The following is a 19357-nucleotide window of genomic DNA, read 5'->3' on the forward strand; positions in this document are numbered from 1 at the left end:
TCTCACCATTCAGGAATCATCTGCAGCTAGACAGCAAATTCAAGGCCAGCCTGGGACGTGTGAGAAGAAATGCATTTCTGCCGATGGAATGAATGTGAAAAGGCTTCTGCATAGTTCTAATTTATTTTTCCAAAGTTACTAGTCAGGACAGTTGGCCCCTTATCAGCATGTCACACTAATAAATAACTTCATCTCCAAGACCCCATATTAATATCAACATCACAATCTAAAACATTCTAACTTTTAAAAGTCCACAGTCAACTGGGCCTGGAGGCGTATGTGTTTAATCTCTAAGTCTCACACCACCCTGGTCTACAGAGTGAGTGAGTTCCAGGACAGCCAGGGCTACACACAGAAACCGTGTCTCAGGAATAAAAAAATAAAAATTAAAACAGCACTAGTCTTTAAAAGTTCAGTCTCTTTAAAACATCCAAATGCTAGAACATCTTTTAACATTCAAAGCTTCTCTATGATGAAAATTTTCTTTCTATTTATTGTCCAAGTATCCCTTTTTGTTTTGTTTTTGTTTTTTGTTTTAATTTTTCTGAGACAGGGTTTCTCTGTGTAGCCCTGGCTGTCCAGAAACTCACTTCGTAGACCACACTGGCCTTGATCTGCCTGCCTCTGCCTTCCGAGTGCTAGAACTAAAGGTGCACTCCACCAGGCCCAGCCACTTTTTTTGTGAAATACCAATTGTTGTGGTTCACCTACTATTACATTGAATTTGTGTGCATTTTTCACGGACTTGTTGAGTCCGTGATTTGTCTGTCTCACTATGTTGCCCAGTTGACCCCAAACTTCTGAGCTCAAGTGATTTTCCTGCTAGAGTCAAAAGAACAAGCTACCACTTCCAGCTCTATGTGGTTTTTCTACCAGAATTTTTGTTTGTTTTTGAGACAAGGTCTCAATGTATAGCACAGGCTAGCTTCAAACTTAAGATCCTCTAGCTCATGCCTCCCAGATGCAATGTGCAATGTGCCACCATGCCCAGCCTTTTGTTGTTGTGGCTGACATATGTTTTTCACATGTTCACAGTGTGAATATCTTCTCTCATTTTCATTGTTTTTACTTTATTTAAGGGTCTTTCAAATACCTGGTTTTATTCTTTATATTTAGTTTTTAGGTGTCTGTCTTACGACAGTCTCACATAGAACTCACTGTGTAGCTGCAGCTGGCCTTCAACTCCTGATTCTCCCATTCCCACCTCTCTAGGGCTGGGCCACTATACCTAGCTCAGATTACAACCCTTTCTTCCTTGCTAACAATTCCATCAAGCACTGCAAAAGGCTCTGAATTTTAAGAATATAATTTATCACTCTTCTTCATAAAGAACACTTTTGTGTGCAAAGGAGACTTTTTTTTTACCCATGGACACAAAGCATAAGTAGAGTGTGGTAATGCATGCAGTCAAGAAGTGAAGGCAGGAGGATCACTATAAACAAAAGGAAGGCCAGTGTGGTCTACACACAAACTCTGTCTTAATAAAACCAGAAAAAGATCTAAAAACTTCTTGACAATATTTACTACTGAGAACTGTAAATTTTTTCTATAATATGGAATTCCACCGACATTTTTTTCTCATTTTCTTCTTTTTTAACTTGTCATATTTCTTTTGAAGTCAATAACAGTTAAATTATTTTTTATTTTCCCTAAATACTACATAATGCTTTATAGGACACCTAAGCTGGATGTCCTCAAGTGGTCTATAGTCAACCTCTTACTATAAATAATAGGAAACTGGACATAAAACACAAACAACTCTTCCAGACATGAGACAATGGGCAGCTATTAACTGATCACTAAGACAAGGAAACAAGAAAGATGAGCCCTATAACTCCTAGGCAGATCTCTGCCTGGGTAACTTCTAAAGAATGGCTCAGGGAGGCCACATGAACCAAGTAGGCCAAAGCAGCTAAATTTGTAGGGCTAAGCACCACAAGAGGGTGCTAAACACAGGCAGGCTCCAGGTCACCTTCAATTCTAACTGAACAGCAACCCAAGGAAAGAACTCTCACCAGGGGGTAAGGTAAATGAACAACTCTCAGAGTTAACACTGGGTTTAGAACAATTCAACTTTCCTCCAACCAGGAAAAAAAAAACAAAAACAAACAAACAAAAACAAAAACCAGACTTCCCTGAATTTTGTGGCTTTTAGAAGAGAACACAAAAGGCCTGTTCTAGGAAAGAGACTAAATTAGTTCTAGGGTGGTAGTGGTGGTGCATGCCTTTAATTCCAGCACTCAGAAGGCTGAGGCAGACAGATCTCTTGAGTTTGAGGCCAGCCTTGTCTACAATTGAGTTCCAGGACAGCCAGGACTGTTAAACAGAGAAATCCTGTCTTGAAAAACAAACAAACAAACAAATAAATCTTACTCCTAGAATAAGAGCTATTCTAGCTGGGGATGTACCTCACTCATAGACCACTTGTCCAACATACTCAAGGCCCTTGGTTTGAACCCCAACACTTTATAATTTATTGTGTTTTTTAAAAAGCTATACAATGCCAGGTATGTTGGTGCACGCATTTAATCTCAGCACTCTGGGGGCAGAGGCAGGTAGGTCTCTGTGAATTCGAGGGCACCTTGGCTGACACAGTGAGTTCCAGGAAACCAGAGCTACATCCTGAGCTACATACAAAGTTACTACCCTGTCTAGTACACACACACCTCAAAACCCATATGGTGGGGCTGGAGAGATGGCTCAGCCATTAAGAGCACTGACTGCTCTTCAAGAAGTCCTGAGTTCAATTCCCAGCAACCACATGGTGGCTCACAACCATCTGTAATAGGATCTGATGCCCTCTTCTGGTGTGTCTAAAGACAAGTACACTGTACTCATATAAATAAAATAAGTAAATCTTAAAAAAAAAACAAACCCAGATAGTGGAAAATCTCCTGAGATGTCTTCAGACCTCCATACACATCCACAATAAACAAACAAATAACAGGAAGTAAGTAAATATAAATAAATGAAACAAAAAAAGAGAACTTGTCTGTTGTATAAACACTCAGGTAGCAATGGAAGAACACTGAGAACCCCTGAGCTGCCTCCCCAGCTGCCACTCTCAACAGCAATAGCAGCCACCCAAAAGGAACTGAAGCCCACCACCAATAAGATAAGAAGACAAGAGAGCACAGGATAGAACAAGAGAAGAGAATAGCTACTAGGCCATCCAAAAGCTTCAGCCCAATACCAGTCTAACAAACAAGAAACCGGAATCTCGGGAGGACATGAGGAGGCAGGAGAAACATCTCAACAGTTAAGAGCACTGACCGATATTCCAGAAGACCCAGGTACAGTTCTCATCAGCCACATGGTGACTTGGTAACTCCAGTTCCAAGGGATTCTACACCCTCCTGTGGTCTCCAAGAACAACAGGTATGCATGTGACACACATACATGCAGGCAAAACACCCATACACATAAAATAAATCTTTAAAAAAAATCTTTTAAAAGAAATTAACAAAAGATACTAAATCAGCTTCCCTAAACAGGATAAATACTGAGAAAAACCATCTTAAGACTTACATAAATCAAAGATTAAGAAAAAAACCTTGAAGACAGCCAGAGGGAGTTAAAATATTATATAAAAAAGACCAAAAAATAAACGGAGCAAACTTCTCATCACAAACTATGTAAACCAAAAGTCTACGTTGTGTGTGTGGTTTGTGTGTGAGCACACATGTGCAGCCATATGTGTGTGTGGTTTGTGTGCGCACACACATGTGCAGCCATGTGCAGGGAGGTTCAAAGGACAACATTCAGGATTCAGTTCTCTTCTTCTACCCTGTGGAAACTGTGTATTGTACTCAGGTGTCAGGTTTGGCAGTGAGCACATTTACCCCTTGAGCCAGTCTCACCAGCCCATGATGTGGCTGGCTGGCTGGCTTTCTTTCTCTCTCTCTCTCTCTCTCTCTCTCTCTCTCTCTTTCTTTCTTTCTTTCTTTCTTTTTCTTTTGTTTTTTCTAGATAGGGTTTCTCTGTGTAGCCCTGGCTGTCCTGAAACTCACTTTGTAGACCAGGCTGTCCTCAAACTCAGAAATCCGCCTGCCTCTGCCTCCAGAATGCTGGGATTAAAGGCGTGCATCATCACGCCCAACGCTGGTGTGGCATTCTTATAATTTAAAAAAAAAATTAAGAAAAACATTAAACTATACATAGTTCTGTATCCTATAAAAGTATCTTTCAGCTGGGAGATACACACCTTTAATGCTAGCACTGGACACTTGGAGGCAGAGACAGGTAGTTCTCTATGAGTCTGAGGCCAGCCACTAGCTTGGAACTTGTACATAGTTTGGTCCCAAACTCAAATTGACCTGCATTGCCTCCCAAGTGTTAGCAACCAAAACTCTCCTAGCTTTTTTTTTTTTCATTCTTTTTTTTTTTTTTTTTTTGAGATGGGGTCTCACACTACAGCCCAGGCTGGCCTAGAATTCCCTATGTAGTCTATGCTGATCTTAAATTTACAATCATTTTCTTGCCTCAGCCTCCCATGAGCTAGGATTACAGGCTCGCAGTCACTCTGTCTCTCCAAACTTTTTCCAACAGTAACTAGAGCTTTAGTTCAGTTTTAGTAGCTAGAGATTCTAGCCCTGTGAGTCTCTGGATTGATCTCTAGTATCACATAAACCAAGAGTACACTCCTGTATTGTAATCCCAACACTCAAGAGCTTCAGGCAGGAGGGTCAGGAGGCCAAGGTCATCCTTGGAAGACATCTGGGATACATAAGCTTCTATTCTTAAACTTTTCAGACCAGCAAAAACTGAAGAGGACAGACACATTGTCTATAACAGATGTGCATAAAAGAAATGATAACTAAAGCTCTATGGGCAAAGGGAATGTGATACCTTATGAAAATTAGATTTATACAAAGTAATGAACCACACCAGAAATAGTATGAGGTTAAATTGATCTTTTTTTTCCTTTTTCTTACTATTTTCAGTCTTTTTAGAATTAACTGGGAAGAGCCAGGCGCAGCGGTGCACTTGGAAGGCAGAAGCCAGTGAATCTCCGTGAGTTTGAGGCAAGCCTATTCTACATAATGAGTTCTAGGACAGTCAGAGCTATATAATGAGACCCTGTCTAGAAAAATAAACAACAACAAAAAGTAATTGGCTTTGGGCCAGTGAAGTGACTCAGCAGGTATAAAGCACTTGCTGAGTCAGCCTGCCAGCCTGAGTTTGATCCTCACAGCCCACAGTAGAAGGCAAGAACCTGCTCCAGAAAGTTGTCTTCTGGCCTCCACAAGCATACAGCAGTGTGAACATGCTCCCCACATCCCCCTCCCCCCCCACACACACACCAAAAATAGTAATTAATAAAATATCTTTTTAAAAAATTGGAGCCTGGGCTGGAGAGATGGCTCAGTGGTTAAGAGCGCTGACTACTCTTCCAAAGGTCCCGAGTTCAAATCCCAGCAACCACATGGTGGCTCACAACCATCCGTAAGGAAACCTGATGCACTCTTCTGGAGTGTCTGAAGACAGCTACAGTGTACTCACATAATAAATAAATAAATCTTAAAAAAAAAAAAAATTGGAGCCTGAGCTGAGCATGGTAGCGCAGGCCTTTAATCCCAGCACTTGGAAGACAGAGGCAGGCGGATTTCTGAGTTTGAGGCCAGGCTGCTCTACAAAGTGAGTTCCAGGACAGCCAGAGCTATACAGAGAAACCCTGTCTCGGGGGGAAAAAAAAATGGAGCCTGGCTCAGTGCACACACCTAATCTGAGAACCAAGGTAGCCAAGGCTGGAGGTAGAGCCCAGTGATGACCTGACCTGGCTTGCACAGGCTCTGAGTTTGACCCCAGCCAACCTCCCCACAAGGTATTATTTAACAGTGTAACAGAATTGTAACATAAAAGTAAATGAATAATAACAATAATACAAAGGATGGAGGTATGGCAAATACTCATAAAATAAAATATTTGGGGGCTGGAGAGATGGCTCAGCTAAAGAGCACTGACTGCTCTTTCAGAGATCCTGAGTTCAATTCCCAGAAACCACATGGTAGCTCACAACCATCTGTAATGGGATCTAATGCCCTCTTCTGGTGTGTCTGAAGACAGCTACAGTGTCCTCATACAAATAAAATAAATAAATAAATAAAAATATTTGAAAGTTAGAAGTTCATAAATTAAGATGTATACTATATTCCGAATACTAAGAAATTAAAACAATAAATTACGCCTAGTAAAACAATAGTAGAGACAATTATCTTATTTACTCAAAAGGAGGCAGAAGTGTTAAAAAAAAATAAAAAATAAAGATAGCCAAGACCTACCAGGCTGAAAAGAGCAAGAAAAAGAAGGAAGATGAAGATGAGGAGGAGGATGAAGAGAATTAGGTAGAAGAGGAAGAGGAGGAAAGAAGACAAGGATGAAGAAGATGATGATGATGATGAATAAGTTGGTTCTAGGGCAGTTTTTTTTCTGTCTATAAAGCATTCAAACCCCCTCCCGTACATAACTCATTCCTTTTAAAGACAAAAGTTGAAATGGGAAAAAAAAAAAAAAAGTCAAGACCTAGAGAACAAATGAGTAAGATGGTGGAGTAACTGATTATAGCAATAATTACACTGTTAATAATTTAACACTCCAAATAAAGACTAACATTACCAAGTTACATGAAGAAACCCAGTTAAAAGCTATCTATAAAAAGCATACTTTAAAGCCTGGTATGTTGGCACACACCTTTAACCCCAGCACTTAGGGAGGCAGATAGATTTCTGTGAGTTCAGCTTAGTCTACATAGTCTTCCAGGGCAGCCAGAGTTACCTAATAGGACTTTTTCTTTTTTTTTTAAAAAAAAAAAAAAAAAAGGGAGGGAGGGAGGGAGGGAGGGAGGGAGGGAGGGAGGAAGGGAGGGAGGGAGGAAGGGAAAGAAGGAAATCCCCCAACACACTACTTTAATTATATAGACAGCATAATGGCAAGAGCATAGTAAAAATAATGAAAACAATAATCAAAATAAAGTTGAAGTAGCCAAAGAAGCATTTTAGAACAGAGAGTACTACCACCAGGGATAAAGATTTCATAATGCTACAGGAGCCAGTCCATCAATAATAGCTTTTTAATACATAAAAAAATGGATAAAACTCAAGGTGCTACTTCAGGTATTACATAAACTCATTGTAAATCAATGTTCCTACTGATAAAAACTCTCAACAAAGCACACACCAACAAACCTGAGTATTTTGAACAGTGTTCTATATAGCTCTCAGGCTGCAGAGTAGAGGAGAGTCAAAGCATCAGGCACAGAGCTGCACAGGGTGTTCTACATGTTTATTGTCAACTTTACACAAGCTAGAGACATTTGAATAAAGAGACTCTACATTGAGAAAATGGCCCCAATAGGATGGCCTGTAGACAACCCCGTGGGGAATATTCTTTTCTTTTTAAAAATGATTTATTTCTTTTTATTTTATGTGCATTGGTTTTTGTCTGCATGTATAACTGTGGAATTGGAGTTACAAACAGCTGTAAGCTGCTATGTGAGTGTGAGAAGTTGAATCCAGGTCCTTGGGATTCACTGAAGCATCTCTCCTGCCAGCCCTCAGCAGGCAGTCCAGGACCTCTGCTTCAGTTCCTGCCTGGGTGATAGACTATAAGGTATAAGATAAAATAAACCCTTTCCTGGAAAAGTTGCATTTGGCTATGGTGTTTACCACAGCAATAGAAATGTTAAGTAAGTCAGAATTGGTACTAGGTCATGGGGTATTACTGTGACAGATCTGACCATGTTTTGGGGGAGATTATGGAAGGACTTTGGAACTTTGGGATAGAAAAGCCATGAGTGTTGAGTTTAATGATTTGATTCTAACTGTGCCCTGCTTCATCCATCTTTTTTCTTTTTCTTTTCTTTTTTTTTTTTTTTTTTTCTCAGAGCTGAGGACTAAACCCAGGGCCTTGTGGCTGCTAGACAAGTGCTTTACCATTGAGCTAAATCCCCTACCCCAGTTCCTCCATCGTTAAGCACAAAAGTATGTAACTTATTTTTGACTTTACAGAAAGGGAGAGTTAGAAATTTGAGGAAGATTTTGAATATTTTAGAGACTATGATATTTCAGAGAAACTGGATGCTTTAAAGAAACTGAAATATTAAAGATTATGGAGCTATTAAAAGTTGCAATGTTTCAGATTGTAATGCTGATATTAATATGAGATCTTCAGGATGAATCAAAAGAATGGTGAAGCCCGGCAGTGGGCAGTGGTGGCGCACGCCTTTAATCCCAGCACTCAGGATGCAGAGGCAGGCAGATCTCTGTGAGTTCAAGGTCAGCCTGGTCTACAGATCAAGTTCCAGGACAGTTATGGCTACACAGTGAAACCTTGCCTCAAATAAACAACAAAAGGGGGAGGAAGAAGAGGATGAAGAGGAGAGGGAGGAAGGAAAGGATATAGTCTTGGGAAATGATATGTTTGTGTATTAAATTAACATGGGGTCAACTCAACTATCCTGACTAGTTTATTAAAATCGACATAAACCTAGACATGTCTGGGAAGAGGCACTCTTGAGAAATGCCTCTGTAAAACTGGCCTTAGGCAAGTCTGTGGGCATTTCCCCAATTAATGATTGATGTGGGAAAACCTAGCTCACCGTGGATGGTGTCAACCCTGAGCAGAAGTCTCTGAGTTGACACAGAAATTAGGCTGGGCAAGCCATCAGGAGCACTCCTCCATGTCCCTATATCTGAGTTCCTGCCCCAACTTCTTCCTTCAGTGATAGATTGTGACCTAAAGGTTGTAAACTGAAATAAACCCTGACCTCATCAACTTACTTTTGGTCATGGTGTTTTATCCCAGCAACAGAAACCCTAAAACACGGGGTTAACTATTTTTAGGGGACTTTTCACTGCAATGGATGTAAGTAATCGAAACACACAACTTGAGCAATTACAACTCTGAGAGAAGCGAGACAGATGGCATGAACCTGCTGTCTCAATTGTTTGAGAGGCTGAGGCAGGAGGATCACTTGAGCCAAGAGTTTGGGGCTAGCAAAGGACTACATATTGAGACACCCCCCCCCCATCCCAATCTCTTAACAACAAAAACCTCCAAAAGAAAATCTAACATCTCCTCAGCTTAAACAGGAAAAGAATCATAAGCAACTGTGGCTGCCATAGGAATAGGTAATAAAGATGCCTAGAGGAAGAGCTGGAGTTGAGGATCTATTCTTTGAATAAACATACATGGGCTGGAGAGATGGCTCAGCGATTAAGAGCACTGACTGCTCTTCTGAAGGTCCTGAGTTCAAATCCCAGCAACCACACGTGGCTCACAACCATCCGTAATGAGATCTGACTCCCTCTTCTGGAGTGTCTGAAGACAGCTACAGTGTACTTACATATAATAAATAAATAAATCTTTAACAACAAAAAAAAATACATGAAATCTGAACTAATCTCTTTTTGAATGCTGTGTGCAGACACAAAAAGTACAGCTGAGGCTGGGGATGACTCAATGGGCAAAGCAGGTAAGTCAAACCCTGTCAGATACAAGGTTGAGGAAGATATTTTTATGACATGTATATGGTTAATTAACCTAACCAATATTTATTCCACCAGACATGGTGATACACACTTGTAATCCCAGCACTTGAGAAACAGAGACAAGAGGATCAGGAGTTGTTCTTGCTTTGAAATAAGCTTGAGGTTAGTTTGGGCTACGTGAAACCATCTCAAAGCACAGCAGAAGGGGCTTGGTGGATAAAGTGCTTGCTGTGCAAACATGAAGACCAGAGTCTGGATCCCAACGTGTAATACTAGTCCCTCAAAGAGGGAAGGAGAAGATCCCTAAGGTGAGTCAGCTAGCTAGACAAGCTAAATTGGAGAAGAGTTCTGGGTTCTAGTAGTCTCAATATATAAGACAGAGCACGAACCAGGAAGACATCAATGTCAACCTCCGACCTCTACACATGCAAACATACCCACCAGCCCACAGACATGCAAATGTACATACATACCACACATGTATCCATACACCCACCCAGACATGAAATATATAAACATGATACACATGAAACACACATATACATGCATCATGTAAACACACATACATGCATAAAGGCATACACACACACACACATACACAACCAATGCTGTGAGAAGTAAACTGAGATTGAAGACGATACAAATAAAGTAAAATCACCAGTACTCTTCAGAAGAAGATTAGAGAATCCAGAGTCTACACAGTGTAACAGTCACAATATCCAGGATACAAGCAAAAATTAATATAAAGAGTTGTGATATGGGCCATTCTCAAGGGAAAGCCACTCAGTTGAAGACAACCCCAAAATGATGTAAGAATTGAAATGTCCAGATATAAACAGTAAACAGACAGAAACAAGTTCAGAAAAAGAATCACTTATTTATCAGCTGTTTTTCAACAATAATGCTAAGATACTTCAGTGAGGGAAAACATATTCTTTTCCAAATAAGTTGCTAAAACAAAATGGCTAGCTGCTTTAAAAAAAAAAGATAAAAGAACCTTGGTGCTGTGAGCAAGATGGCTAATAAGTGGGACCCAAAATATCTCTCTCCACAACAAAGTACCAAATCAAAGAAAAAAACACGTATTTCGGTGGAGAGTTGGAAGCACAGCTACTCCCTCCTGCCCCAGGAAGCAGCTGGACAAGCCGACTTGAGTGAAGTGGTATGTGACAGAGACAATGGGCAGCCCAGAGGTACACAGTGGTCTTAGAAAGAAGGCAGCTGGGGAATGGAGAGATGATTAAGAGCATTTGCTGCTCTTGTAGGACCACAGTTTGGGTCCCAGGATTCATGGCGGCAGCTCACAACTGCCTGTAACTACAGGTTTAGAGGATTCAATGCCCTCTTCTGGCCTCTGTGGGTACTCATATACATACAAATAAAAATTATATGTTTACATTTTAAGGTATAGGGTATGAGTGGCACATGCATTTAATCCCAACACTCAGCCTGGTCTACATACCAACATCCAGGCCAGTTGTGGCTAAAGTGAGACCATATCTCCAAAAAATAATAAAAAATGAATAAATAAAATGAATAAAGGGAACTATGTTGTGGACGGGCCTGGTGCTGTTCTTGTGAACCAATCTCCTAACGAATAAAGGAGCCAGTCACTGGATGAGCAGGTGGGACTTTAGGGTAGGAGGGAGGGAGGGAGGGAGGGAGGGAGGGAGGGAGGGAGGGAGGGAGGGAGGGAGGAAGAGGAGAGAGTTAGGTCCTTTTAGACAGGGATACTATGAGGATAAGATGTAATTAAGAGTATCTCCCAGTTTCAATAGTGGATTTGCCACCGGAGGATTTAGCTTTAACAAGGCATTCAAAATTAAGATTTTTAGTTGCTGCATCCAGAGACTGAGTTTCTATCGTTTCTGAACTAAGTTTGTGTTGTGTTTTCCTTCACTTGGCAGCTCTGCTGGGTTCAAGAGAGAAAGGTATAGTGGCAAAGTGTGGTTTTGCCAGATGTATACCACAAAGGCTGTGGGGGTTTTGAAGCATGGGACTGGTGTGGTAGTCACTGGGAACTTAGGGAGCTGGGTACATACATTTCGGGAGCTCCAGGCCAGAGAGTCTCCTCAAGATATAACAGGTTGCCCATTGCCATCAGGGTGTGGCCGGCCAGGCTGCTGGGGCAGAGTTGCCGGAACGAGCACAGGAATGGGTTGGCTTTTTTAATATTTCCCACAACAGAACTAAAATGAATAAACGGAAGGAACTACAGTCCTCATCCTTTTCTCTCTCACGATCAACCGTGAGCCAAGAGGGTCTCTATATGACAAGAAAAAGATAACCAGGAGGCCCATGGATACCTGAAACATTTGCTATTAAACAGACTGCAGCCAGCACAGGCCCTGGGCCCGGTTTGGGGAGCAGCCCAATCCCTATTATCACTGTCCATTGGACTGTAACTACACTGTACTCATTGGACTGTAACTACACTGTACTTATCCATCCCTACCCAGTTCCTCCTCTCAGCCTGAGACTTCTACACCCTGGCCTTATAAAGTATAAATACCTGCCCTAGGCAGCCTGATGGATCCAGACCTATGAACCTCTCCAGGGCTTTATTCACCTTGCCATAAGCTCTAGATACCCATTTTTCCTCTACATCAGGAAGCAGATATGCAAGCTGGCCATAAAAGCCCTGCAAAGTTATCTATGCAGCCCTTGAACAGACAGGTGCCCCATCTGGGCCCACTGGTACCACTTGGTACCCATGTAGAACTAGACGCTGATGTATTTTCTGCTCTACTACATGCCATGCTATGGATGTGCATACTTATCTAAACTTACCAACATAGCCCTACATTGACACTGTCCTTTAAAAATGTGCTAACACACCTCTGTTGCTGCACCAGCTCCACCGCACCTGTATCCTACAGGCCCTCCGTGGTAAAGCCACCTCCATGCAACCCAGAGAAAATGATAGGCACACTCTATGCCTAAACAACCTGCCCAAAAGAGCTGCATTCTGGCTGGTACTATAATCATACAACTTATGCAACACTAAAACATTCAGACATCACCAAAGTTGATTACTGGAAGAAGCTACACAGACACTACATTTAAAGCACTCGCCCCTAATCAATGCCAATGAACCCTATCCAAGTAACAGTGTGGGATACATTGCAAGAAAAAAAATGTTCATTTTCTTAATGAAAACCATCCTGTGAAATTGATACAGAGATGACAAGACAGTTCTGTGGGTAAAAAGCACTGGCCACATGAACCTGTGGTGTGGGGAGAGAATGGACTGCAGGGCATCTGGCACCCTCTTCTAGACTCTTTGGGTACCAGGTACCACGTAGTATACATACATCTATATAGGCTAAACACTCATGCACATAAAATTTAAAAAAAAAGAAAGGAAGGAAGGAAGGAAAAAGAAAGGAAGGAGGAAAGGCTATTCAATGAAGAGCTAATGAAAATTTTTCAAATCTTGGAGAATTCAGGTTATTAGATTTAAGCAATGTAAGATCTTCTCAGAGGCATCTATGGTCAAATGTCAAAAGAAGACAACAAAAGGGAATCCGAGAAATGAGCCAGGAGTATTGAAGCTTGCCGATGAACCCCAATACTCTGGAGATGGAGTAGGAGGACAGGGACTCGGCATCATTGTCAGCCACACAATGAGACCAGCCCAAGCTACATGAAACACTGCCTCAAAAAAGGAAAAACAGCCAGGCAGTGGTGGCTCACACCTTTAATCCCAGCACATAGGAGGCAGAGGCAGGAGGATCCTCTGAGTTTGAGGCCAGCCTGGTATATAGATAGAGTTCTAGGACAGCCAGGGTTACACAGAGAAACCCTGTTTCAAAACACACACACACACATACACATGCACACGCACGCGTGCACGCACAACTCCTCTTCCAAACTGCTCACGAAATGTTGGCCTCCTGCTCTTGCCACCATGCCTTCCCTGCCCCCACGGACTGGACCACCTCTGACACTATAAGACAACGATGAAAAGAACCAAACAATCCCCAACCCCATATACATCTTTAAAATAAAAGTCAAATTATATATGAGAAAATCATTATACTAAGATCAGATTCTCAGTAGAAACTTTATAAGCCAGAGGAGAAAGGGACAGTACATTTAAAGTCCTGAAAGAAAAAAACTATCAACCTAATATACCCAATAAAGCTTTCCATCAAAAAGAAAAAAGAAAAAGAAGAAGAAAAAAAAAAGAAGTTTTTTCAAGTGAAGTAAAAAACTGAAGCAATTCATCACCACCATTTCCTCTACTAGGAAAAAAAATCAAACGGTAATGATCATCATGAGAACTTGAAGCTCACTAGTAGAACACATATACAAAAGAAGAAGAGAAAATAATTAAGCCTTATTAATACACAAAAAGAATCAAACCACAAAAATGAACAAAAATGGCTCAGTGGTTAAGAGCACTGACTGCTCTTCCAGAGGTCCTGAGTTTAAATCCCAGCAACCTCATGGTGGCTCACAACCATCTGTAATGGGATCTGATGCCTTCCTTTGGTGTGTCCAAGGAGAATGGCAGTGCACTCACACACATAAAATAATAAATGTTTCAAAAAATATACAAAATTACCAGAAAAAATATCATATGACAACAACATGTTTTTACTTATCAATAATCTTGAAAGTGACCAGATTAAATCCCCCCTAAAAGATACTGACTAGATAAAAACAGGACCAATACTAAGCCAGTTGTAGGACGCTCACGTCACTAAGTAAAGGCAAAGACCAAAAGTAATAAATGGAAAAAATGTGAATCAAGCAAACAAAAACTAAAAGCAAGCAATAGTAGTTAAAACAGATTTTAAGTAAAAAAAACAAAAAAAAAACAAAAATATATATAATAAAATAAAAGTTATCAATATATAATGACAAAGGGACAAATTCAACAAAAAGAAATAAGGATTGCAAATATATGTATATCCCAAAGTTATAAAGCAAACTTTATTATAACTAATGGGAAAGACTCTAATACAATAAATAGTTAGAAACTTGACACAACACCTTCGTCACCCAAACCCCTCCAAAATATCAACAACAAAAAAGTCAAGACTAACCTATTGTAAGGACTAAAAGCACCCAAAAAACATTTATACAACTTTAAGAGTTACAGAATACACATTTGTTTCATCATCAAATAGAATCCTGTGGAACTGACTGAATGTGTGGGTATAAATCAAGTTTTAACAAAGTCGAAGGTTATAATCATAACCTGTGTCTTTTCTAATCTCTCTCTGTCTCTGTCTCTCTGTCTCTGTCTCTCTGTCTCTGTCTGTCTGTCTGTCTGTCTGTCTCTCTCTCTCTCTCACACACACACACACACACACACACACACACACACAGATACACACAAATACACACTCACAAGAAATCAGAAACCAGTGCAAAAAAACCAGTACTTTGTAAGTATGATTGGGGAGTAGCGGGAGAGGCTTATTTTGTTTTAGTTTTTTGGCTTTGGGCTTTTTTGTTGTTTTTTGTTGAGACAGGATTTCTCTGTGTAGCCTTGGCTGTCCCGGAACTCAGGCTGTAGACCAGGCTGCCCCTGAGCTCCAAGATCCACCTACCTCTGCCTCCCAAGTGCTGGGATTAAAGGCTCACAACGCCACTGCCCAGCTATTTAAAAAGACACGAGTTATTACATCTCAGTGTGAGGCATGAAACGTCTCTCTGTAAGTTATTGGTCAGGGAAGCCTCAAAGGTCCTCAAAACACAGGCTGTTGCATTGCTCTTGCTTACCCATCAAAACTAGATGATCAAACTCTATTGCTGCAGACACACACGCTTCGGTTGTGGAACGCGGAGAAATCAAGCTGAAACTGATTGAAAACATCCTCCCTATTGGCTAGCTTTCAAAGTGCCAGAGGTGCTCTGCAGGCTGCTGGGGAAGAAAACTCATCAGTGGTACTAACCAACAAGGAACCCTGCATGCTACAATCCTGACATACCAGGCAAGATGTGCCTACTCGGCACTTCAGCATACAGAAGTGTAACTAGCGATCACTTTTGAAGTGGGTTGAGGCTTGCTCCACACTCCACACCTGGTTCATCAATCTGGCCAACAGCCCACGGCTATAGAAGACTATAAACCGTCGAGGGGGAACCTATGATTGTGGTCTTGCTAAACGGACACATTGTCAAATGGTTTTCTAATTAATTCTGCTTTTGTACACAGATCAATGCGTCCTTTAATCCTGGCCAGAGAAGCGGCTATGGAAATGAGCAGCAGTTAATGCAGACTGGTAACTGGTCAAGAGCTGAGGATAAGCAACTATCCAGTACTAAGTCCTAAATAAAACACTTGTATCAATTTCTCTTCAACTCAAGACTCAAGAAACTGTGTCAAGAGGATGAAGAGTGTAAGAGCCAAAGAATGGAGACGGGAGCTGTGAAGTGCTGCCTTCTGGGCACGACATGGCTACTACATTCATCAACTTTCAACAGTTATAGCTGCCTGCACAAGGTCAATGACATTCCAACAAGAAGCACCAACTCAGTAGGTAACCAACCAACCAACAACAACAACAAAAAAAAACAATAAATAAAAAGATGACATAAAGGTGAAGGAATGTTAGAGTGCTTTTGGGAAGTGGGAAAGTAGATTTGGAGTACATTATGATCAAGATACATTGTATTGTTTATAAGCATGAACCTGTCAAAATATTTTTTAAATCACATGAACAAGAACTTTAGGGGCTCAGCGGTTAAGAGCACTGATTGCTCTTCAAGAGGTCCTGAGTTCAATTCCCAGCAACCACATGGTGACTCACAACCATCTGTAATGGGATCCAGTGCCCTCTTCTGGTGAGTCTGAAGACAGAAACAGTGTACTCACATATATAAAATAAATAAATCTTTAAAAAAAAAAAAAACTTTAGAAACTGTACAAATACATACAATTAAAGAAAATTCTAAGGCAAGAAGATGCCTCAATGGGTGCTGACAAGGTTAACGACCTCAGTCAATGCATGTGACTCACTTGGTAGAAGAGAACTAACTTCTACAAGTTGTTCTCTGACTTCCATAACTTTCTAGGTATGCATATGACCCCCCCCCCCACACACACACACCAGAGCCAGTACAACCAAATCACAAAAACTAAAAGCAGCCGGGCGTGGTGGCGCACGCCTTTAGTCCCAGCACTCGGGAGGCAGAGGCAGGCGGATTTCTGAGTTCGAGGCCAGCCTGGTCTACAAAGTGAGTGCCAGGACAGCCAGGGCTACACAGAGAAACCCTGTCTCAAAAAAACAAAACAAAAAAACCTAAAAGCAATACCTTTAATGAACAAGCATGTAAAACTTCAACAAAATATTAAAAAGCTAAATTTGATGAAAAATTGGTATAACATATGCAAATCAATAAATATATCACATCAAATAATGAAGGATAAAAATCACCATCGTCTCAATACATTCAGAAAAAGGATTTGCTGACGTTCAGCATTCCTCCAGGGAAAAAAAAAAAAAAAAAAACCAAACTGCCTTCAGCAAAGTATACTGAGATTGTATCTCATCACAGTGAGGGCTAACCACAACCCACAGCCTATATCAGACACAATGGGGAAAAGGTGAAATTGTTCCTCTAAGATCAGGAAGTAGGCAAATATATTCAACCACTCTATACTGATCATTACACATTATACACAGGTATTGTGTCATATTGTACTCTACAAATATATAAAGTGTCTGTGCCAATTAATATTTTAAAAATATATATTTCAGCCAGATGGAATTACCTATGCCTCTAATCCAAGCACAGACGTGAGCCACTATACCCAGCTACATATTTTTAAGTACATATACAGTAATGACTAGAATAAATTATAACAATGGGTTTTGTTGTTGTTTGATCTTTGAGAGTCAAGATCTGACCATTCGGAGAACCTGACAGCTTCTGGAACAGGCGGAAGCACAGAGGCACTGAGGCAGCACCCTTTGTGGGCCGGGGACAGCCAGCCACCGTCTGGACCGGAGGACAGGTGCCCGCCCGGCTGGGGAGGCGGCCTAAGCCACAGCAGCAGCGGTCGCCATCTTGGTCCGGGACCCGCCGAACTTAGGAAATTAGTCTGAACAGGTGAGAGGGTGCGCCAGAGAACCTGACAGCTTCTGGAACAGGCAGAAGCACAGAGGCGCTGAGGCAGCACCCTGTGTGGGCCGGGGACAGCCTGCCACCTTCCGGACCGGAGGACAGGTGCCCGCCCGGCTGGGGAGGCTACCTAAGCCACAGCAGCAGTGGTCGCCATCTTGGTCCGGGACCCGCCGAACTTAGGAAATTAGTCTGAACAGGTGAGAGGGTGCGCCAGAGAACCTGACAGCTTCTGGAACAGGCGGAAGCACAGAGGCGCTGAGGCAGCACCCTTTGTGGGCCGGGGACAGCCAGCCACCGTCCGGACCGGAGGACAGGTGCCCGTCCGGCTGGGGAGGCGGCCTAAGCCACAGCAGCAGCGGTCGCCATCTTGGTCCGAGACCCGCCGAACTTAGGAAATTAGTCTGAACAGGTGAGAGGGTGCGCCAGAGAACCTGACAGCTTCTGGAACAGGCAGAAGCACAGAGGCGCTGAGGCAGCACCCTGTGTGGGCCGGGGACAGCCGGCCACCTTCCGGACCGGAGGACAGGTGCCCACCCGGCAGGGGAGGCGGCCTAAGCCACAGCAGCAGCGGTCGCCATCTTGGTCCCGGGACTCCAAGGAACTTAGGAATTTAGTCTGCTTAGGTGAGAGTCTGTACCACCTGGGAACTGCCAAAGCAACACAGTGTCTGAGAAAGGTCCTGTTTTGGGCCTTCTTCTTCGGCCAGGAGGAGGTCCAAATACAAGATATCTGCGCACCTTCCCTGTAAGAGAGCTTGCCAGCAGAGAGTGCTCTGAGCACTGAAACTCAGAGGAGAGAATCTGTCTCCCAGGTCTGCTGATAGACGGTAACAGAATCACCAGAAGAACAATCTCTAAACAGAGTCAACTATAACTACTAACTCCAGAGATTACCAGATGGCGAAAGGTAAACGGAGGAATCTTACTAACAGGAACCAAGACCACTCACCATCACCAGAACCCAGCACACCCACTTCGCCCAGTCCAGGGAACCCCAACACACCTGAGAACCTAGACCTAGATTTAAAAGCATATCTCATGATGATGGTAGAGGACATCAAGAAGGACTTTAATAAATCACTTAAAGAAATACAGGAGAACACTGCTAAAGAGTTACAAGTCCTTAAAGAAAAACAGGAAAACACAATCAAACAGGTAGAAGTCCTTACAGAAAAAGAGGAAAAAACATACAAACAGGTGATGGAAATGAACAAAACCATACTAGACCTAAAAAGGGAAGTAGACACAATAAAGAAAACTCAAAGCGAGGCAACACTAGAGATAGAAACCCTAGGAAAGAAATCTGGAACCATAGATTTGAGCATCAGCAACAGAATACAAGAGATGGAAGAGAGAATCTCAGGTGCAGAAGATTCCATAGAGAACATCGGCACAACAATCAAAGAAAATGGAAAATGCAAAAAGATCCTAACTCAAAATATCCAGGAAATCCAGGACACAATAAGAAGACCAAACGTACGGATAATAGGAGTGGATGAGAATGAAGATTTTCAACTCAAAGGTCCAGCAAACATCTTCAACAAAATTATTGAAGAAAACTTCCCAAATCTAAAGAATGAGATGCATATGAACATACAAGAAGCCTACAGAACTCCAAATAGACTGGACCAGAAAAGAAATTCCTCCCGACACATAATAATCAGAACATCAAATGCACTAAATAAAGATAGAATACTAAAAGCAGTAAGGGAAAAAGGTCAAGTAACATATAAAGGCAAGCCTATCAGAATTACACCAGATTTTTCACCAGAGACTATGAAAGCC

The 19357-nt window shown here is 41.8% G+C and overlaps 1 protein-coding gene across 5 annotated transcripts in view; it reads right to left on the reverse strand.

Moving 5' to 3' along the window:
* The window catches only part of Snx27 (sorting nexin family member 27), an 85195-nt gene that overhangs the window by 34675 nt on the left and 31163 nt on the right, over positions 1–19357 (reverse strand). The window lies entirely within an intron of this gene.

The sequence above is a fragment of the Mus musculus genome, chromosome 3, assembly GCF_000001635.26.
Source record: "Mus musculus strain C57BL/6J chromosome 3, GRCm38.p6 C57BL/6J".
In the NCBI taxonomy this organism is placed as follows: domain Eukaryota; kingdom Metazoa; phylum Chordata; class Mammalia; order Rodentia; family Muridae; genus Mus; species Mus musculus.